The sequence below is a fragment of the Ammospiza caudacuta genome, chromosome 9, assembly GCF_027887145.1.
Source record: "Ammospiza caudacuta isolate bAmmCau1 chromosome 9, bAmmCau1.pri, whole genome shotgun sequence".
Lineage (NCBI taxonomy): Eukaryota > Metazoa > Chordata > Aves > Passeriformes > Passerellidae > Ammospiza > Ammospiza caudacuta.
Genome location: NC_080601.1, coordinates 21,259,890 through 21,282,819, shown reverse-complemented (window position 1 = coordinate 21,282,819; position 22,930 = coordinate 21,259,890). Strand labels below are relative to the sequence as shown.

The 22,930-nt window shown below is 42.3% G+C and overlaps 1 protein-coding gene and 1 long non-coding RNA gene across 2 annotated transcripts in view; one reads left to right on the top strand and one right to left on the bottom strand.

The window, feature by feature from the left end:
- Positions 1-285: 285 nt before the first annotated feature.
- LOC131561541 (uncharacterized) lies at positions 286-7,105 on the bottom strand. The gene is made up of 4 exons (XR_009275076.1): positions 7,012-7,105; positions 4,211-4,255; positions 1,376-1,541; positions 286-669 (listed from the first exon to the last, which is right to left on the bottom strand). It is a non-coding gene; the product is annotated as an uncharacterized LOC131561541 (long non-coding RNA).
- Positions 7,106-7,277: 172 nt separating this feature from the next.
- The window catches only part of ARHGAP22 (Rho GTPase activating protein 22), a 117,856-nt gene continuing 102,203 nt past the window's right edge, over positions 7,278-22,930 (top strand). The window contains exon 1 of the mRNA XM_058810469.1: positions 7,278-7,350. The gene's annotated coding sequence lies outside the window, so the exon portion shown is untranslated. The remainder of the gene's footprint in view (positions 7,351-22,930) is intronic.

The following is a 22,930-nucleotide window of genomic DNA, read 5'->3' as shown; positions in this document are numbered from 1 at the left end:
AGCAGAAACCTAGCTTGCCAAAATCTGGGACCTGCATGCATTCAGAATGTAACCTGAGAGGTTTGCCCCCTTCATCCAGATATGTAGCAACAAACTAGTACCAGAACCTATGCTCAGAACATTGACAGAGCTACTAAAAAAAAAACCAAAAAAAAAGGCAAAATCATGCCCATGGCTTATACTTTATTCTGCACAAATGGAAGAATAGCTCTGAGGGGGGATCCATCTTAAAAGACATCTGAAATGCACAGATGACAAGCATATGACTAAACCCTTAGTGAGGTAGACCAGGATCTGGTGGCATTTTTATTTCTATTTAATGTATTTTTTCATTTCCAACAAACTTATTTCTTTTTGTTTCTTCCTCAAATGAGATGAGAATAAAGATGAAAAATTCAGACAGACAGCCTTTGCCCAACACAGACATTCCTGACAGAGATATTCAGGGCTGTCCCCTTTCCACAGGCCAGTTTTGTCCATATAGATCTTAAATAGGAAACTGTACCTTACAGCCTTTTAGCCTCTGTGTGAGCTCCAGAGAACATTACTTGCTTTGTGGTTCTCAGCAGTAACCTGGGCAGTTTTCATTCTGAGCATCTTTTGGTTGGCACCATCCTCCCTGAGCGTCACGAGGTGGCAGCACAACAGAAGGGCTTGCAAGGGCTGCTCCTGCATCAGGCAGAAAAATCTCACACACCTACCTGCAAGTACACAGCTCATTTTCATCTTAGAGTTGCAGCTCCCGTTTATTTTCCTGAGACCATGTTAAGATACGAGACAGTAGAGTGCCACAGCACAAAATACAACCACTCAGCTGCCCCTTTACAGGCTTTCAGCTATTTAAGCACTTATAGGATTACATTTTCACGCTCCCACCAGCCTCTGGAATGGACAGGTTTTAGCTGGGCACCCAGCAGAGAAGCCACTTAGAAAACAGTGCTGTATTTTGACCTTCTCCCCTTAGGGACGCAGCTTATAAAGGTGTCAGCATGTAGCAGAGCAGATAAAAGATTGTGGATGAGGAATGAAGGTCTAGGGGAAGCAAATTACCTGTACATTTTGTCAGCATTGGCAAAAGAAAAAAACATAATGGATATTTAGTTTAACAAATGGTTTTTGATACTTTCAAAACCAAACTAGTTGATGTTTTGTTTTGGCAAGGTATTTTTTCCTTGAACAAAAAATATTAGTAAGGCTAGATGAAGGATAACAAACAGGAATATACTGAGACAAATTATATTGGTGGGGAGTTCAGGTGGGTGATTTTTAGAGGGTTATTTGGTTGCTTTTAAACAAAACAAAAATCCCATTCATAAAACTTTAAAGAATAGTTTGTCTCTCTCTGAAAATCCAGTAATATAGAACTTTTCAGTACCTTATTTTTTCCAAGTTGAAATTCCCTGCAGGAACACAAGCTTAGGAATCTTGTTAAAGATTTAGAATCATGGGATTTTTTTGGTCCTACAGTATCAAATGAAGTATCTCTATGCAAACTCATGATACTGCAGCTATAAGCAGACAATCTCCACAGCAGGGCATATCTGAGAAGACATTTGTAAAAATAAACAGTTGGATGGTCCAAATGAGTCTGCTCTACATAAGAATATTGGGGGAGGCAAAGGGAAGAAGCATTTGTCTTCTTCCAGGAAAATGGTTCCCTTGTAAACAAGATGCTGATTACCAAGTTAAGACAATCTTTAATAGGATAACATCTGCTCTAAAATGAATGATGCTTTAAATTACTATGAATTTTAAATGAATTCTTACATTTTCTTCATCCATAGAGAAGTTGAAAATATTTTTAAAAATTATACCACATTGTTTCAATAACATTTTGATCCAAAAAATATTCATGGGAACATATTTTTAGATAACACTTATACATAATAAATAATATTGCTTATTCTTCCATCTTGAAAATCTTATCAGAGAGGTCAGTTTTAATGACTCCATTTCACAGGCCAGAAACAGTAACATTAAGAATTGAAATGACATACCCAGCCAGTTTTGTGGCAGAGCCACAAATAGTACCTGGGCCTCCAAACCCCAAGTCTGCAAGTCATTAACAACTCTATTTTAATTTCATTATTTTCTTATTCTCTGCTTAAAATTATTTGAAACAGAAGAAAAATGGGTCAGTGTTAAAATAACAGCACATTTGAAATTTTTAGCTCCCTCCATTTTTCACCTAGCCTCCAGTTTTCACCCTAGTTTCATTTTGAATCAGATCTGCCTAAATGACTATATTTTTCCCTGAGGCATCAGGAGGAGATACATTCTTGAGGATGCCAGTTTCAGTCCAAGGTGTCTAAAATATGCATGCACTGCTCTTTGATTCCTGCCACTAAAAGAAAAAAAAAGTAACATCCATTCTGCAGAGATAGCATTCAAGTTTTAAATAATGCATTTCTTTATCTCCTCTCCCAGCCAAGGACCTCATTTCTTCCAGGCCCACAGGTGACAGAAAGGATAAGCAATTGCCCAGGTCCCTGTGTTTTATGGAGCTGAATCATGAGGTCCTGCAGCTCCTTGTCAAAGGATATATTACTGTCACTGCTCTCAAAGGTGCAGGGAAGGTCTGGGGGGTGTACAGAAACAGATGAACAAGAGAGAAATCCATGATGTTTCCAGGCTTTCACATCCTACCTGTCTCAGGGATATCAAAGCTCAATCTGGCAAGTTTTGTTAGGTGATTGGAGCAGACTGCATAGCTGGGTAGGTGACACAATCAGAACCAGAGATGTGAGCACAACAGCACAGTCAACTGGGACTCGGTCATGTCAAGAAACTTGATCTTTACCTTTGAGATGCTTTGCTTACATAATGTAAAATCCAAACAACGTGAACTACTCCAATAAATTCTGATCCAGCAGGTCAGTTAAGCATGTATTTTGATGTGAAGCTTGTGAGCACTCTCATTATTTAAGTTTGATTAATTTCAAATGTTTTTCTATATTGGAATCAGGAAATTAAGTTCAGAAAGATCATAATACATTTCACAGATAATTTCAGTGAGAAGCTCACCCATTTAAAAGAGACAATGATGAAGGGAAGATCTTCAACTGCGATTCCCTGATTTAACAGCAATAGCAGCCCTCTTAGATCTGTGATGAACTGAAGGTGATAGTGAGGCAAGGGCTAGAGAGAAAAGTAGCATTTTGTTGGATCAAAAGATATAGCAGCAGAAAAGAGGCTTTAAGACAAACTCACAAACATGTTAACAGAAGGGACCTCTGGAGGTTGCTTAGTCCAGCCTTCTGCTTGGAACAGAAGTAGCACCAAAACCAAACTAATCTAATCATCTTAAAAATCTCTGAAGGCTGACATTTCCCCTGCTCTGCAGGTACTGCACCATCATCCTCCTGGTCAAAAAGATATTTTGGGCTCCAGTCCGAATTCCTAAGGTCCGAACTTGGGGGCAGTGCTTTTTGTGTTTCAGCATCTGTACTACCAGGTGCTGGATTTTATGCTCTGAAAATGCCCTTTAACTACATGTGGGGTGACATTAGATTCCTTATAGCCTTTGTACCAGATTAAGAAAATCTGTCTCCCTTAACTCTTCCTTGTAGGAGAAGTGCCCTAGTCCTCACTAGTCTGACTAGTCCTTATTCAGATATGAAACACTTCAAACCAAATATAATATAATTGGGGAAAAATTTATTTGTGCATACCTTAATTGTGTTAACACTTTCATCTGGCTGTGAGACACAAGCTGTCATCCTATTTCATATTGGAAAATATCCACTACATCTTGTATGGAGCAGAACCAAATGATTCAAAGTCTCTGATCTGCCCTGACATGTCCCCAGTAGATATTGCAATGGTTACAAGATTTCTCTCTGCCTCATTGATAAAGTTATCATCTACAAACAAAATTCAGATGGGCACTGGTTGTCCATACAAGTAGTATCCATTCTATATTTATCTCCTTTTCCTGTGAAAAGCAAATGCAATACAATGCTTAGAGGCATCCTGTCTTAGTATCCTTATGCTCACCTTCATTGCCAAAGAAACTCTGCTTGCAGGAAGATGGCAACAGCAAGAGTTTGTAGTACTAAAAGGGACATATAATTTCTGATCCTGGTATAATAAGAATACCACCACAAAGACAAAACAAAAAATACAAAAAAACTCCCAAAATCTAGGAACATAGCATACTTTATCTCCCTGCTTATGAAATCTAGAACATCTGGATTTATAAGACACTTACTGCTCTGGAGAAAGTTCTTGCATTCCCAATCTAAGTCTTGCTTTCCTGTAATACATGAAAGCACATCACAAAACACATTAGGAAATATTTATCAGATCATTCAGAATTGTCTAAACTTTTTTATTTTGCCACCTCTTCAATTGCACTGCCTAATAGCTTCTCAAAAGGTAAATATTTCTGTCAAAGGCTTCTCATCTCATTAGAATAGGGCACCTTGACATGGTCAGAGATCACTGTTTATAACAAAACCAGAAAGGGCACATCAACTTCTCTCATGTTTGTCAAGTATAAACAAAAAAAAAAAAAAAAGAGAGATCAAGCTCTGCTTTTTTAATCTACTAGGAAAAATAACATACAATTCTCAAGGTGTTTTTGCAGGCCACCTATATAAAATATCTATTTTTCTTTCTTGTAAGAAAGGGAACTGCTTTGGATAAATTTGGATTACGTTAAGGTATTTCCAATAGTAGTGAGATCTTACAAGGGTAAAGGTACGCTTGGTATATGTTCACCACTGCAGAGGGGAAAAATTGAAGTGTGGCAGGAATATCTCTGCAGGGTAGCTTCTCATCCCACTGATGTCCAGGGCAGCTGTGTTATAGGCTTCTCTCAAGCTACAGCTGCTCTCTAGAGAGTCACTCTTACATCCTGAAATCAATGATTAATTACTTCTGACCTGTTTGTGGAATGTGACTAGATGGGAAGGAACATTGAGTGTAAAAGAATAATAAAGACACACAGAAATTCCCTAGTTTTACTCTGAAAAACATTAAAAATTATTATTTTTCAGTGTTGCCCTTAATCCCCACTCCTGAATGTAGTTATGCAAGATCACAGTTCTGTCCTTTCCTAGCAGCCCTGATGCATTTGGCACATTCACTGCCTCCTGCAGCAACCATCACCCCTGGGAAGCCCAAGATGTCATTAGGCTTATACACTTTCTTACTTTTCAGCCAAATTCAAAGAAATTGTTCCAGTCTTTGTCCCTTGGCATTAGATAATCCACAAACTAAAGTTTTTCCTGAATCATCTTTTTTCCTGAAGGACACCTTTGAGCTTCCAGTTGTTCCCAGAGCTGCTCTAGAACATCCACACAGCTTCCTCCATTCTGCAATAACAGTTTACATGATACTAGAGAGGCCATCTCCAAAGAAGAACAGGAAAATTGTCACTTCATGGATTGAGTGCTTCTTGCTATAAGCCCTAAGACTGGTTACTGGAAACTGAAAAGACCAGTAGCCTATTTCACCTGGAATCATCAGCATCAGGAGATTTCAAGTGGTGATCATTTAGCCTGTAAGCAAGGGCTATATCAAATTGAAATTCCTCCTGGTCATTAGATACTTAAAAAGTTGTTAATTTATGCACAAACGTCTTCAGCAGAATTCCACAGTTCCTGAATACATAACCATTCAAACTTGCGTTGCAGAAGAAATGTTGCTGCAGTTAATGATCTCAAAGCGAACACTGTGGTCTTCCCTTGTTTCTCTGGACCCTTTTCCATCAATCCCATTTTTAACATATTAGAACAGATGGCAATTTTGGTTACAGTCTAAATAAACTGGATCTGAGTTTCAGTGGGGCCAAAGTCCAGGGTGATTTGATCTCGGGCTTTGATCCAGGTGCATCATGCTGATGAGCACAGAAAATGTTATCAGTCAGCCAGTTACAACAAGTCCTTGGCCCACAGATGGAAGCAGAAGATGAGGAGGAGGAAAAAGGATATACCGTGTGCTAATTGGTAGGTGACAGCATGCTGTGTGTGCAGCCTGGGGAAACAGAGACCCATTCAATCTGCCTCACAACAGCTCCAGCAACTTCCCTGGCCCACGCATCTTCCGTCTGCAGCACCCGCCGCGTTTCACAGCCTCCAGTCATCAGCCTCGGCGCCAGCACATGAATCACAGCTCCTGTGGGGGTCCCCACTGCAGCAACTCCTTATCAGCCTCTGCAGATAGATTGCACTTGCCAATCCCAGATCCCCAAACACTGCATTAATATGGACATGACCTGGGATTTAATATCTTGCTTGGAGCCATGGGAAATCAGCTGTCATTAAGACAAGAGACCCCATCTCCTCACTCTCCTAAAGCTTTCTAATCCCTAGATCACATCACCTGCCTTCATTTTGTGCTTAGCCATCAATGGGGAACACTTTTGACAGACAGAAGAGCTTTTCCACATTCCAAAAAGGCAGCAGATAATTAATGACCACATTTATTTTTAGATTCCCATAAGAGCTACATAGTAGCACTTCTCCAGTATGTAGTTAGTCAAGTGATTTCTGTTTTCTGGCCTACTAGATGCTTATTGCTCTACAACATATACTTTCACTCTGGATTTAACCAAGCAGAGGGATAGAACCATGAGAGCAGTGGTTATCAACACTGGTACACATTATCACTTTGGTATCCCAAGCCATCAGGGATGCCCAACATCAGTCTTAAAAAGTCCTGTTGCCTACAGCTTAGCAGCTTCCTAACTCACTCTAAGAAGCCTGCTAAATGGGACAGCCCTTGGAGCCCAGCTCTGGAATAGAATAACCAGAAAACCCCCTTTTCCACCTAAGGGTAAGAGAAAGAGAGCACAGCAGGACAGGCCATGGTACCCACAGTACTCAAATAAAGTAAGGAGGAAAGGGTTAGAAATACCCAGTTTCAATCAGTGCCCAAGTACATCCAACATGCTTATAGCAATGAAGAAGCAGGTCTAGGGCCATGCTAGGAAAGCATCTTACACCTCTAAAAGTGAAAATTACATAGAATAAAGATTACCAATACCAGACATAATCCTCTAATTACCAGGTAGAGCCATAGTATTGAAGAAAATGTAAGGTCTAGCTGAAAAACAGCCTCTAATCATAATCCAAATTCATACACCACTACAGAAAACCAATGTTCCTACCAGATAGGTTAAGCTGGATACAAGGTCCAAGCTGGGGCTTAAATAGAGGTCCTGGACCTGTGGGCAGAGGGTGTGGATGGTGACTATGTGGGGTGTATTAGGGCCATTAAGGCTATTTAATGCACTTCAGGACCACAACACAGGTGTCTCTCATCTTTGTAGAGTGTGTTTGCATGGGAGAACATCTCTGCTTCTGGGATGGAAAGGACCTGTTAAATTTACACAGGAGAATTAAGGTAAATACAAACCATTGAGGTAACTTGTCCCAATTATTTTCCTTAATTCAAGCTTTCAGTATAGAAGCTTTAGGAATAACACATTTCCACACAGTCTGGTCCCTTCTAGAAACTTGTGCTACCTTTCTACTGGATCTACTCTTAGTGTTTATATAAGGAGCTATTTCTCTAAGTTTCCAGACCAAAGCATTGCAGCTAGCGCAGAGCCACTTGCTGGAGGTGGTTGTTTGGTTATGTTTTATTGGTTTTTTTCTCTCGGATGGCTTGTTTAATTTGGTTTGTTTTTCTTTCCTTGGGAAGCAGCTTACTTCCCTCAAATAGTGTTTCATAATTTTAGATCTAAATTTCAGACCAGTACTTAAATGTGGGGAGAAAACCCAACCTCACCCTGACTTTCCTAGTCTTTAAAAATTCATTTATGTTTATACTTTAAAATGGTTTTGAGAAGAGCAAAAAATGTTTAAGTCAAAGCAAAGCAGGTGAAATTGAATGTTTCTCTTTCCACTGAGTATTTTTATTTAACAAGAAAATCTTAGAAGTTAGCATTTAGTGTTGAACTTGGCTTGAGTGTTTTAATTTTACTCATAAACATGATAATTATTTATATAGCTCACACTATGTAATATTTTTGCTAGAGAGGAAATCAAGTTTTCATGGGAAATGACTTAGCAGGATGAAGTGTTCTATGCTTCCCATGAGGTTAAAAGTTCAGTCAACTTTATCCCTTGTCGTGTTTACTGTACACACCTTTTGACTTCCTGGTCAAGCTGCAGAATTCTATGTGTAAACAGCACTAAAACAGACAGGAATTACTAAAAATACAGGGATAAAAAGAGTTCTAGTAAATAGCTAGTAAGGCAGGAGTGTAAAAAGCCCCTCTGCTGATGTTTTTCCTGCTTATGCACAGTATCAGGATGCTTGCTAAGTTTGCTGGGCAAGGGACCATCAGACCATCAGCTAGCTATTCTTCACTGTGCTGGAACCCAGCTGAAACAGGTGATAAGTGGGGAGGTAGCTGCAGGAGGCTGTGGGCTCAGAACTGAGACAGCAGTTCAGATCCCGCTTGTATCCTTGCTTACAGGTGTGTGAGTTTGAGTTCATGCCACCGTGACCTCAAGGATTTACAATTGCTTATAAGCTGCTGGTTTTACCAGCAGCTAAAGGTCCAAAATATCTTAGCTATTGCTGTAGATGCACATTGAGAAGTACAACCCCTGTAAAGAGCCAGAGAACCTCTCCCAGTACTGGAGATATGACTTGATAGCCAGCATTCAATATCCAAGATGTGATAGATCTTGGAAGAGGAGAAAACTGCCAATCTCAGATGCTTTTTGTCAGTATAACTCATCAATACAGGGTGATACGGCAGGGCAGGTACATTGCAAGGGAGTTATTTACCCCTTTTTGGCACTCACAGAAAGAACTGCTGGGTGGATGGAGCTAAAGCAGTCCAGGGTCAGGACATGTCCATTATTCAGATGCAATTATGCTCCAATTATCTATTTATATTTTATAGATGCTATTTAAGAGTGTCTATCTGTGTCAATAAACGTTTGTCCTTTCCTCCTCTTCATTACTGTCTGCAGAACTGCACACTTTCCTCCCTCCTGGGGAGGGGTGAGGGGTGAGCTAAGCAAACAGTACAATTAAAAATGATGGGTGCTAAAATGTCATGTAATGCAAAGTGTAATGAAGACATTCCCTTGTGCCCATCCGGCGGGTCTGCCAGCGCAGGCGAGAGATCTTTGTCTCTCTGGCAGAGAGCGGTGTGTCCTTTCTCTCCCGGCTCCCCGTCTCTCACCGGGATGCCTTCCCGGGAGGGATGCAGGGCACGGCAGGTGGCCGAGCACGCCGCCGCCCTCAGGACCGGCGCTCTCGGTATTTCTTCCAGCGCAGCAGAAACCCCGCTGAATCAGGCTCGGCTCCCGATGCGAGCCTTGCCGAGCCGGAGCATCTGTTGAGCGCAGGGCGCGGAGGCAGGCGCAGCCCGGCCGGGGCTGAGCGCGGCTCGCTGGAAGCGGCGGCACATCGATCGCGTTGATCGCACTGATCGCGCTGATCGCATTGATCGCACTGATCACATTGATCACACGGCCGCGCGGCCAATTAGCGCCGGCAGCCGGGGCCAGCCCTCGTGCCTGCGCGCTGCCCATCTATCGGCGCTAATTACCGAGACGCTTCATGCCTACTTTGGATGGGAATTAATTCGAGGCCGGATAAATAATGCATTAGGGTTTATCCAGCCCCGCGTGGAGCGGCGCCCCGAGGCAGGGCTGGAGCGGCGGCAGCAGCGGCGGGGATGCGCGGGGCGGCGGCCGGGGCCGGGCGCTGAGGCTGCGGGCAGCGCCCAGCCGGGAGCATGCTGAGCCCCAAGATCAGGCAGGCCCGGAGAGGTGAGTGTGCGACCCCCGCGCCCCGCGGGGGGGGGGACGGGGACCGGCTGCTGGCCGGGGAAACTTCGCGGCGGTGGTGCCCCCGCCGCGGCTGCGGGGGCTGCTGCCCCGCTGGCCGAAACCTGCCCTGGGGAGGAGTGACCGACCGGGGAGAATGCAGCCTAGGAGGGAGGAGACCTGTGCTGGTGTTCACCGGCGTGGTCTGCAATGTCTGGGCTAAACAGCAGCATTAATTAAGAAAAAATAGTACTCTGTCCTGAGACTCGACATCGCCTTTTCATCCCCTTACCAGTTGCTAATGCTGTGTTTCTAACGCCGTTCATTCCAACGGCTGGAGACAGGTGTGTCTAGTTTACCTGCAGCATCTTGAGAAGCAGTTTGCTGTAGCACATTATCTTTGCAGGGCTGGATGCAGGAGGTGGAGATACTCATTCTGTGAGCTGTGGGCAAAACAAAAGGAAGGAAGGAAAACCTGCCCTGGGTTTGCAACAGATGCTTTGAGCAGTCATTCGGAGCTGTGAGGTGTGGTGTGTCATGTTTGTAAAGCAGAGAGCTGGGGCTGGGCACAGCCGTTGTCTCCATGTCAGGTCACCTGGAAGAGATGCTCTGGCAGGGGATGCATTCTGTGATCTTCAGGGGCAGCACTCGTTTGACATGGCATTTGGGAATCATCTTTGCCACTCACAAACTAATGACAGTGACAGAGGGATCTCTTCCTGCCCACTGGAAACAGATTAATGTAGTTTAGGAGCTAAAGCAAACACATTCAGAAGAGTATGTAAAGATTAGGGTTTTCTTCAGCCATGCCAGTATTGTCACATAGGAAAGGTATCACTGGTTCTAGCTACTGTGATTCCAGCACAGGTACTTTCAGCCAAATGTCACTGCATCATGTATTGAAAGCCCTATTACGTGATGAACAGTCCCTAAAATACCAACAGCCCATTAAATAGCTGTTAGCATCTTGGAAAGAAGCTTCCTGCCATCTGGAGGTGTCAGGATCAGATATGTACTGCTGCACCTACAGTAAAGTCATAAGTACTTATTTTTCAGCTACACAGGGTTGTAGAAGTTCAGCAAGTCTTTTGTAGATGCTGCCTCCTTGCCATCCCCCTTCTAAGGGAGTCTTTTATTATATGTGTTGTCCAGCATTCCTGGTAGCTGTTATAGCTCTGATGAGACAAGCTAGGTGATGCTGCTAAGGTTGTACAGGAAGGCTGTGTCACGCCTGCCATTCTTCCACAGTCATCAAATCACCTGGAAGAGATGAATTTGTGTATTAATATATACTGAAGTGTAGTTATGGGACAGACATTCTACATCCCTAGGGCCTACTGATACTTGGGGGACAAACTATAGTGTACCTTTGTGATTCAATTTCAATTTATAGCAGTATGTGTCATTCTCTCTGTGTTTGTTCTGATTGGTTCATTACCTGTGCACAGGTAAGTTTATTTCTGAATTAAGAACTCATGAAAAGAGCTGGGATTCTGGGAAGTTTCTTACTTTTGCAATGCTGTGGCAGAGCACTGCTAACCCCTTGCAAAGTTTACCAAGTAGGACCTAATCCTGCAAGGTTCTTCTATAGCTCTTGTTCACAGGAACTGTAAACAGGCCATGCTGGAGATGCTGAAAGGCTCTTTAAGGTGAGTGTCCCACCTTGCAAGACTGAGCTGAATGGGAAATGGCAGTTCTCCCTGGAGTCTCAGTTGGGGGTGCTAATGAGGATTCAGGTGAGAAACAGTGGACAAACAAAGTATTCAGAAGGCAGTGAGAATGTTCTGCGTACAGCGAGCATCAAGGGCAGCTGATCTGCTGCAAGTTGCTGCTTGAGTTTGGCTGAATTTTCAGATTAGTGACTGTCAGCTCTGCCATTGGGACTTGTGGAAGGGAAGTAATGTGATTTCTGTGAACAGACAGATTAAAGAGAAGGGACAAGGAGGGATACTCAGGTATCCTGAGTATCTGTGGTCTTACTTGAGTGTGACAAAAGGCAGCAATGTGGCTGAACCTAGGGATGTTCCTGTATTTACAGAGTTCTTGAGGTTCAAACCCCAATATGTGTTTGGCTAGCTAGCTCTTTGCTTCAGGCTCCCCACGTTTGTGCAAACAGGAATGCTTCACCAATTTCTCTTTTATTTCCAATTCTCTGCTGAGAATGTGCCTTTAAACACGGAGTTGTGATGTCTGATGCTGTCATTTTTGTTTGACTTGTAGATTGTCCTCATGAAAGCTCCTGTGTTTAAAGATATTCAGACTTTTGAAAATGCCTGCTCTGGACTTGGGCCTGACATCCAGGGTGTAGTTCCTAATGTCTGTGAACGGGACAGTAGAAAACAAAGATAATTTTCCTTACTAAAAGTAACTATCATCTATAAGGCAGCCCTTGCTGTTCCACCAGCAGCTTCACATCTGTAATTCTGAAATGTGCATTCAGAAGTACATGTTCTTTCCATAAGATCTAGGAAGGTGTAAAATCTCACAGATGGAAAATCGTAATGTGAATAAATGAGCATTCTGGGAAGTCATTTATTCTGGCTGGGCCTGAATGGATTTTGCATTATTTTTTCATCTATAGGGGTTCATGTACAGCAATTGGTGTAGTCCAGGATCCCAAAATAAGTAGCTGCAATGGAAAACATCTATTTTCACTTTCTTCTTATGTGGTAGGGTAGAAAAATAAAGCCTTGCAGAGTGGGAGGAAGAGAACTTTCTGTATAGATTAGATGTAAGGCAATTTTCAGACTACATCCTTCAGTCTCAATGGATGGATTTTTGTTTAATTGTTTGTAAGAGATTAAAAAAAAGCATTTGATCCTTGGCTTGAAAAGTCCCAAAAAGGTTGCCAGCCCAGTTGCATTTAAATGTGCTAGAAAATGGCAGTTGGACTGGCTGCAGGCTTATGCATTTGTATTTTGAGTGATGTGATTGCCCTCTATAGAAAGAGAGCCTGCTGCCATCATATATAATTTACAGTATTCCTGTCTTCAGCACAATGTGTCTCAATTGTAGAGGCACTAAGAATACCCTTCTCCCCTTATTAGACTTTGTACTTTTGGGTGACACTATGACCTATTATTTCTGTTTGTGACATGCTCAAACATATGTTAAGATTTTTCCTTAGAGTCATAATAATAAAACTTTCTTTGGTGTGCTTTATTTCAAACTTAGAGTCTAGAAAAAGTGATGGGAGACATTGTGGTTAGTTAGGCTGGTACAAATAGATCCACTGATATCCTTCACATGCCTGTAGTGGAACAGTTATTTCCCTCCTGGTGTGTGAAGAGCCACCCTTTCATCAGCCAGGAAAGATGGAAAAGGGAGCTGTCATGTGTCTAGTGGCCCTCACCAAGTGCCAGCCTAGCACCAGGGCAGCACTGGTGCCTGCACAGCCCCAGGTCAGCTCTGGTTAGAGGGGCTGGAGCTGTGCACAGCTACCCCAGAGCACCAGTGTATGCCCAGGGCCCTGGCACCTCCAGCCTGCCAGGCAAATGGGAACACCCAGTTTCCCAATCCTGGAACCAAGGTAAACAGCCCTGGAGCTGTGAGCTCCTGCAAACACTTCCTTCAGCCCTGGGAGCCCACCAGCACTGCTGGGAGCACAGGGGGCCCAGGTGGGAGCAATCAGAGTGGCTGGTGCAGCTGGCAGAGCAGAGCCACCACTAAGGAGCAGCCCACCTGTGAGGGGCTGGTTCACTGCCCCACATCCTCACATGGCTGAGCCTGTAAGGAGGAGAGGCAGTTTGGGAGCTCTCCTCTGGAAAGGTATGTGGGTAAAAGGCAATAGTGAGGTGTTGGTAAGTATACTTGTATTCCAGTTTGGTGGAGGAAGACATCTCTGAGGTAGGGAGCAGGAGATGGTGGTAGGGCTGTCTGCAGCGTGAGCCTGGGTTTTGTCATGTTGCTTTGGAGGAGCTTGAGATGAAACTGCTGAGTTTAACTTAAAATCCTAAGGCAGGAGTACAGGGGCTGTGGAGGGAGTCATTGGTGCAGCATTGGATTAACTGCCCTGAAGGCAGTGTGAAGAAATAGGACCAGACTAAGGGGTAAAGCAGGGGACAAGTAAACCATGAGAGTCCCTTCTCACTGTGTGCAGCCCTAGGGAGGTGAATGAAGCATGGAGTAACTTTTGTTCTGTGGTACAGGCTCCCAGCACTGAGCTGCTCTGGTGTAGGGGTGTGTGGCAGTGACCTGTGTTATGAGCTCTGGGCTCTAATTGGTTTTTTTGTCTCTGTTCTGATTCAGTGGCCATGTGCATATAGAGAAAGGGTCAAGAAAGTGATGTTTGTGGGATTTCTCCAGAGGCAGGTTCACGTTCTCACCCTGACTTGGTGGCGTGTCCCATGAAGAAGGATGTGAGTTGTTCAACGGTGTAATCCTCTTATCTCTGTACAGATATCCCTCTCCATTTGGATTCATGGTGTATGTTGGAGTAATTGCTGCTCTTGGCAAAAGCAGCTTTCTATCCCTGCCTGAAGGCTCAGGCAGGCAGTCATTCTCCTTAGAAAAAGCCCTGAAAAGTTTGCAGGCAGGCACCAGCTTATTAAACACAGGCAATCTGAATTTGAAATAATGAACCATGGCCTCACCTCCTGGGGAGGGAAAGAGGCATTGAGAAAGAGCAGTAATTCAGCTCTAAGGGTAGCTGGACTGCTGGGGAGAGTGCCTGTGGGAGGGAATTAAATATTAAAAAAATCACAAAGTCATAGGCTCTCTAATTACTAATATAACATCACTGAGGGAGTACAGGGTGAAACTGTCAGTCTGTGTGTAAATAGCACAGTGGAAGGGCTACAAATGCTAGCACCTCTCTCCTGAGAGGACAGTCACCTGCACTTTTACCACCTGTATAAATGTATTACTCTTCATTGTAAGAATTCTACCATAATTACTTTTTTTCCTTGCTGGCTTTCCCCTTACATTTATGGTAAATGATAGACAAGCCCAGCAGCATACACAACCTCATTTGTTTCCTTCAGCTCCCTGCAGTGTGGGCAGGGGTAGTTTGATGCAAGGTTCACTGGTGGGAAAGGGAAACTCCTTTGTGAGGCTGCAGTGTGAGCTCTCTGCTGAGCTGGAAGAGGAAAGGATCTGTGCCCAGATTCTGCCCAGGCCTGCACATATTTAAGTACTTAAGACTAACATGGGGGAGGGAAGGTCCTTTGACAATCTTTCTACCAGGTATTCCTTCCACAGGAAGGAATTCTGCGCATCTTTTGTGCCCGATGAGCTGTAAATTAGCATTTATGAAGATCTCTAAAGAGAGGAGATACTAGTTTTTTGCTGTGGTTGAAAGTTACTTGTAATATCCTTCCTCTTAAAAGCAGGTGTTAAGAATTGTTATGTTCACTAAGGTTGTCATCCTGTGAACTGGTATTTAAGTTAAAACAGCCTGTGGTAAAAGCAATAAAGGATAAAGAAGCTGCATATGTTGTTTCTAAAGTGAGAACTGATTATGTTGCATGGGAAGGGATTGGGTGGCTCATGGTCTCTTTGGAAGAACTGTAGGCACAGGGTTACTACTGACTCCTTTGCAGACCTCCAGTTTAGGAGGAGCCACCTTTGCTTTATTAACCTGTGATGTCACAAGTACTTATGGCTTAATAATTTGAATACTTAAATTCAGAGTATGAATTAATGCAGGAGTAAGAATTCCTTTATTTCTGCCCTTGTACCCCAGATCAACCCTGGTAGTGTAGCATTTCACTCAGCTGTTGCACACAGTAGGAAGCAGGATTTGTTTGCACATTAAAAACAGGTACAGTGTTGAAATAGGCACGCTGAGCTCTTGGTTATGCCCTAAAAAGCAGGGTAGGAATGAAGACCCTCCTGACCTTTGGACGACTGAAAGAAGAGAAATACAATGTTGTGGCTGAATTCAGGAAGTTTATTGCTGAAAGTGGCTGGGTTCTTGTATCACTTCATCTTACAAACAGTTGCTGGTAAAAGGCCGTTGAGAGAGTTTTCTCTACTCTAGATTCTATTTTTTTCAGTCCAGAATAATTTTGGAAAATTATATCCCCTGAGGTGGGGTGGACAAATTTCTGTGGTGCTCATAACACCAATTTTAGGAGCCATTGATGCTGGCAGCCACTGTCTGAGGAGTATGGCCCATGTGCTTGGCATGGCACAGACAGTGTTTAACAAAAGCACGTGGGTGGCCAGAGTGCCTCTGAGGAGCCTGAGTTTTCACACTGCAGTGGAGCCATGCCTATGCTGCATCTGTAGTGCTGCAGAGCTACAGTTTTGATCAGGACTCCCCAGTATTTGGTTCTGTACAAGCTCAGGCCACAGTCCCAGCTCCAAACTGAACATTATCGTAGTCAGCATTTTTTTGTTTGTTCCTTAATCTACTGTGACTGGGAAGATTATTAAAAATTAATAGCCATAGCCATTGGGAGGATTACAAGGGGTTGTTTCTGATTGCAGAGGGAGCTCAAGGTATTTGTTCAGTCTTCCTTCTCTGACCTGACTTGACTCACTAAAATATCAGAAAGAAAAAATATGTTAGAACTTTCTACCATTCCAGTGAGCAACTATTCTTATAAAAAGGTCTCACCTTGTCAGTGTAGGAATGTAGGGCTGGGTGTGCTGGCAGATGGAAAGAGCAGAATGGAAGCAGGAAGAAAGGAATAGGAGTTTTTCCTTCTGGCAGGGGTGAGCTCAGTGTGGTTGTCAATGGGGTTACAAGAGCTGTGCCAGCAGCAGAGATGCCTTCAGCAGTGTGGGATATGCAGATCTCTTGTCAGGTATGCAGCTCCAGCCAGCCAGGTAGAGAACATGTACAGCTTCCTGGAGGTTGTGCCAGGGTTCAGTGGGAGTGGAGAGCTGGTGCTTGGCTCTGCTGGATAACGTTGTAGTCACAGTGTCTAACAGGTGCATGTGCTTTAGAGCAACACATCCAATAGCTGTGACCTGAGGGCTGCTGTCCCTTGAACAGTCTGCAGTGGATCCAGGTGGAAGATCTCAGAGGATAGTGCAGATAAAGGGACTTTAAAATATGATCTTTTTCTGGGAGCAGCTTCTGTGCTTGTTCATGTATTGTCAAAATGGTCTGTAACTCTGGTTTTGCAATAACAAAGGATGTGGGCTATTTCACTTTACTAGATTGTAAATTGTTAGGTCAATCTGTTGTAGCAGAAGGAATTAAGTCATTATCCTTCCATCTTGGCACTTATCCATGATCTAATGCTAGTGGTTTGAAAAGACTGGCATGGCTATGTGGATTTGCAGGACAGTTTCAAGAACAGCTGGTGGCAGGTTACCTACTGTATTTAAGGTTTGTTCATTGACAGGTGTCAAAATCACCACATTCCTACAACCTGAAGCAGTAATTCCAATTCTTTTGCAAATGCAAGGTTAAACTCATTTAAATTATTATTCTGTGGAGTTGAGACCTGCTGGCCTTCTTGCTGATAGTGATAGCAAATGAAGTTCAGGTCTACTTTGTGCGATAGCTGAAAGGTCTCCAGTGTGAAATGTCAACCAACAAAGCAATGCCCCTTTACCTATATGATAGCAATGGATTGCCAAAATCCTTCACTTTTCCTGATGTCCAACATGCCAACAATTTGCAATAACAGTTTGAAGATTAATGTCAATTGTTCTTCAGAAGAAAATGATTAAATTATCCCACTGACTATATGTTGGGTTTGTTTTTTTTTTTTTTTTTGTATTGTGTGGGATGGATCACATTGATTATCAAATATACTTGGGTTTTCCTTGACCAGTAAATACACATAAACACACATACAGCAACACAAACTGATATATATTAATGCAGGAAAGGTCCTGCATTAATATATATCAGCTTGTGTTGCTGTATGTGTGTTCTTTGATGTGATAAAGACATCGCCAGGCTGTTGGCTGAAAGAGAAACAAATCAAGGGAAGGAGTTAAACATAGCATGTAAGTTTGCGCTGTCAAGTGTTGTGAGGAGACAGGTGCAGCTTTACTGTGAAGAAAGGATGGAGCACAAGCTGGCTCTTAGGGTAGATTTGCTGAATTGTCATCCATATCACGAAATGTGAGCAGCTACATAGCTGTGTAGTGCCTCTCTGTTTCTGTAGAGACTGCTACTCTGTCTTGAGGGAGCTAAAAGCTCTTGTCAGTTCCTTATAACTGATATTCTTCTAATTGACTAAAAATATCTTGTCACCAACCACTTCAAATATTCTGCCTTTAATTATTTGCTTATTGTGTTTCAAGATGTTTAATTCTCAGATTGTACTGAGGAAGTACCTTGGTTTTGTTTGTGCTTACTGACTCTGGTATCTTAGCAATCAAATTCAAAGACAAATATGGCTCTGTGATGGACATAGAAAAATCTAAACCAAATACTTTATTGCCTACAATTCAATGAAAGGAAATTCAGTATCTGTTTATTGGCATATTACCTGCATTTCCAGTGAATCCTTTTTGTAAGGCCAAATTTGAATTAAATAAACCAACTGAGAATATAATTTATAGTATGGGAAGCCACTTCCCTTTGTGGCTAGTACTTTAAATGAAGACTATATTAGAAATAATATGCAGTGTCACAGTGTCATCAGACTGAAGGAACACCAGAGCAAAGTGCCTTTATCGTAGGACAGATCGTTGGCCAAAATCAATTATAATGGCTATATTGATTTTAGCTAACTGCCTATGAAATTTCAAAATATTACCTCTTTAATTGATATTGAATTGCATTGACTTGATTGATTTCCATGTCTGGTTTAAGTAAGTACTTATGGAGTGCTCAGATCTCTAGTGGTGTTCAGAGCTGGGAGTGGGAGAGGAGAGCAGAAGAGATTGTATAATATTGCCAGACAGGATTGAACTGGGGAAGGGGGGATGGTATGGACAGGGAAGGGAAGGTGTTGTCTGTGTTGTGTGCATGCTCAGGGTAGGAGATAGATGTCATGAGAAAACAGCAATGTGGCTGTTGCTTGGAGGCAGGTCTGAGTTACAGAGGAACTCCTGTAGTGGTGTGTGGCCATCTGGGTAGGGATTCCTGCCTCTGTTAGGAGTGGCAGTGTGACTCCATCCAATTTGACCCATCCACTCCTTAGGATAATCTCTGGTTTTACATTTAGAGGCATGACAACCAAGTATGGGGTTTTGGAGGGGAGTTTATTTAGTGTAGTCTCGGGCATTTACACAGTGACTGTTGAGCAGCACTTCACTGCCTTGGCTCGTATTCCTCCTCCCATCTTCATGGATATGAGAACTTCCATGTGCCAGTGTCACTTGCAGTCGTAGGAGTGATTTCGAGGTCTGCAGTTCTGATTCTTGCCTTACAGAAGGATTTACCCTCCCAGAATGGCCTGACTCGTTAGTGCCACCTGTGGGTCTGCCCGCTCTGTTCTTGCCTCGCTGTGCTGCACTCGCCTTGTTTTTGGGGATGGTGTGGGTTGTGGCTGGCATTTCAGTACTGCTGTGCTATGCAAATGAATCCTAACCCTTTTCCCAAGGAGAGTTTGAGCCCTTTCTACACTGATTTCTGTTTAGAACTTAGGTGTATGGCTAAATCAATAGTCAGCTAATGATAACGTGAAGAGTGAAAGCAACCTAGGTGGTGTTATTGAAAACACATTACTGGATCAGAACTCCAGAGCATGTAAAGTATTTACTGAGTTGTGAATCTGATTTATTGATTTGTTTTCTTCCTGTTCTGCTGATTCCATAATTCTGTTAAATAGATAAGCACAAATAATATATTTCTACCATTAAGAATCAGAGGCTTGGTGTACTGCATTAGATCATCAAAGCAGATATTTTGATCCCAGTGACCTAAGATAGCTGCTGCTTTAAAGGCAGGCCGTGCTCATTCTGACCTCTATGATATTATTGTAGTCTGTGAAGCATGCAATATAAGCATCAATGCTGTTGATAGCCATAAATAATTCCCCTTTCTAAAAATTTCTATCTGATCCATGCTGTTGACTTGCAGATGAAGTTGCTAAGTATGTCCCTAATGAAATTAACTATTACAGTCACGACCAGAAATGAAGGAAATGGAAAGCGAAGACAGCATGAAGAATTAACAATCATAGTAATTGGTTGAGACATGGTGCTGCATAAAATAAAATAAGAATAAGTTCTGCATTCTCCTGAGACTGATCATGAAAGCTTTGACTAAAATAAATAATTACCATGTGAGCTGTACAAATAGTAAAATAGTATCAAAGGGGGACTGAGAGAACACACAAGGTAACATATTTGGTAACATTTCAAAGCAAGATGTTTGATGTCTTTCGTGATGTCTGTGTCAATACAGATGGTAGGTTTCCAGTTGAATTAAACTAATTGCTGTTTAGAGTGAGAGAGAAAGTAGCAGAGGATGTATATAACTACATGCAAGTCAGGAAAGCTGGAGGCTGATGGGATTTTCATGCTGAAGTTGGAGAGTGCTAAGGTACTTCAGTGTGGAGATGACTTAGATACTTGCTGAAAGATGGATTTTGGTATCACTAGACTAATTGATTACCTCAATAGCCAAGATGTCCCCTAAGAACCATTATAGTGCCTTTGATAAAAGCAAATTTTTGGGATATTTATTTTTGTAATGACATAATTTGTAACAAGAGTGTGGATTGGAAATTGGACAGTCTAAACCAGATTGCACTTTGGTCATAGTTGTAAAATGGGGTCTGGGATGAGGCAGAGAGGTTTTATCCAACTCAATTCCTCTGGGCCTCTGCAAGAGAGATTGAAACATAAGGAATGAGTTTTCTAACTGTGAAATGGGGTCCTCCATGTCCTGATGGTGATGGGGAGGGGCTGGGTGTTCTGGTACCTCTGCCACCATCTGCCAGAGGATGCTATGCTGCCAGAAGGGGCCAATACTAAAGCCTGAGGATGCTGGCTGTGTGGGGGAGAGTGGTTCTTGATGTTTACAGGAATAAAAATAACTGTCTGAGAGAGCTCAGATTACTGTGAGTGAGCTTAGATAATACGCCTGGATACACTAAAGCCTGATTTTAAGTGAACTCTGTATAATTTTTTTTTTTTACTATTGTTTTGGCACATAAAAATAATCAGAACCCATGAGTACTGGGTTGTAAGACTGCAAAAGTTGCTGGTAAATTTTACTAATCTAGGACTAATGCTGTATATTAGCCCACATTAAATTTAGCAATGTATTTTAGGCATAAACTAAAGAAAGACTAATTCTGAAAAAGCTATGATGCTGCAGCAGCACTTCTTACAAAATTTCAATTTTTAAATTAATTTTGAAGTAAAACTAAAAGTAAAAATAATTTCTTACAGCACTAAATAGTTATAATTTGAAAACTAATTTCTCTTGATTGAGCCACAAGGCAAAACCTGTTATTCACAGTTTTGTGGAGAGCAGCAGGATTTACCTTAGCAGTTTAGAGAAATGGGAAAAAAAAACCCATACTGCCTGTCAGCCAGGACTTTCATCAAGTCTGAAATTTAACAAAGTGATGCATCTTGTGTCTCTAAATCTGGAAGGTTGTTGGGGTCAGTATGAGTGCCTGCTGGATGGTGACAGGAGAGGTGAGTGGATCCTTAAGACAGAGTGGAAAGATAAAGTATATGAAACTATAGAAGTGAGGATTTTATCACAGATTTTTTGATACTGGGAGGGTGTGATACCATTCAGGTCTGCCCTCTGCTGATGGAAGTGTTCAGTGTGTAGATGTGCTGCTGGTTTAGAGCTCTTTATAAAGCACAACATGATGACCTGACTGCCGGGTCGTGAGGAAGGTCAAAGCAGATTTTATCACAGGCAGCAATGTCATTTCCCTCACTGGATTACACTGCCGAGGTTCTTTCGAGATTTGACCTAAGTCCCTTATCTGCCTCTCCTTATTTTGCAATTTGCTTCATGGAAGTGAAGAAACAGGATCAATTTTAATGTTGCAAATGTGATTTTTTTTTTTTTTTTATTTATTCCCCAAACACTGCAACATCCTCATTATTTTTCTTTGGTGAATTCTGGCAATTTCATCACTCTGTAGTGAGGCACCAGGAGCAGAAACCAATCACGTGGTAACATCAAGGCCACGCTTAGTTCTCTGAACCCAAAAGAGGCAAAATTAGCCAGTACTCTCAGAGGCAGAGGCTTGCTGTGCCCTTTCTTGTGGTGGTTTGAACTAGCTGTAGTGTATCAGGGGTACCTGGATAAGAAGCTTGCCTGGTTTTTAGATGCCACAATTCACAGCGTTAATGTGAGATATTAGTGATGCAGATTTACTGGTACTGGCCTGTAAACTCATGCCTTGTTCCAAGTGGGCTGTTATAAATTGTGCTTTAAGTTAGCTGAATGCAGAAAATTGGAAGAGGCAGGATCATATTAGCTCTAAAGAAGGAAAAATGGCATGAAATATTAAATAATTATTATTATGAGATACTTCATAAATCCAAAGGAGATAGAGGTGGAAAATACCTATGAGGTCACCTAACCTATCTATTCTGGAGGACTGGCTTGCTGCCTACAAAATAGAATCAGTCTGCTACTCCAGACTAGTTCTGAATGCCCCAAGCTTTAGTATTCTTAATGCAAGAGAGGAGAAAAGAAAGGGTCATAGAGTTTTTTTCTATTTCTTAAACTTTCCATCACTTGTCTTCTGTTTCTGAAACCCTTCCTCAGATTTACGTGTTGGTTTTTTCCTCTATTTTGTCTTTTTATTTTTTAATTTTGTTTTTCTGCTTCAGTGTCAGAATGCCCTGAAGAGAGAGATAACTTCAGTGATTCTGGATAGCTGTGTTATCTCTGTCTTTTGTATGGATCACAGTCACTACTTTGATTGACAATTCTCTTTTTAAGTTTTCCTCAGTTTTTATTTTTTTTTCTCTCCTATGGCAGCTGGGTTCCCTGGCTAATCCCCCCAAACTGGTAGTGTGTGGAGTGAATATTTTTTAATACTCTATTCTTCTCTTTGTGCCCCCTCACCACACATTTGCACATCCTCATCAGTCGAATATCCTGTTAGGAGAGAGCAATATCGTTATTCCCATGTAGAGCTGGGAGGCAGTGATGATTTGCCACAAAGAATGGTTGTATGAGCAGTGGAGGTGTTGTGTCTCTTTAGACACTCTGGAGAGAGCAGTGCCAAAAAAGGTGATGTTTTTCCTGTGTTTAGCTGTCATGAGCTTGAATGTACACCCTAAAAAACAAATACCTGTTACAAAAAGGGAATCTGTCTGTCCATATCTGAGGCGGGAGTGTGGAACAA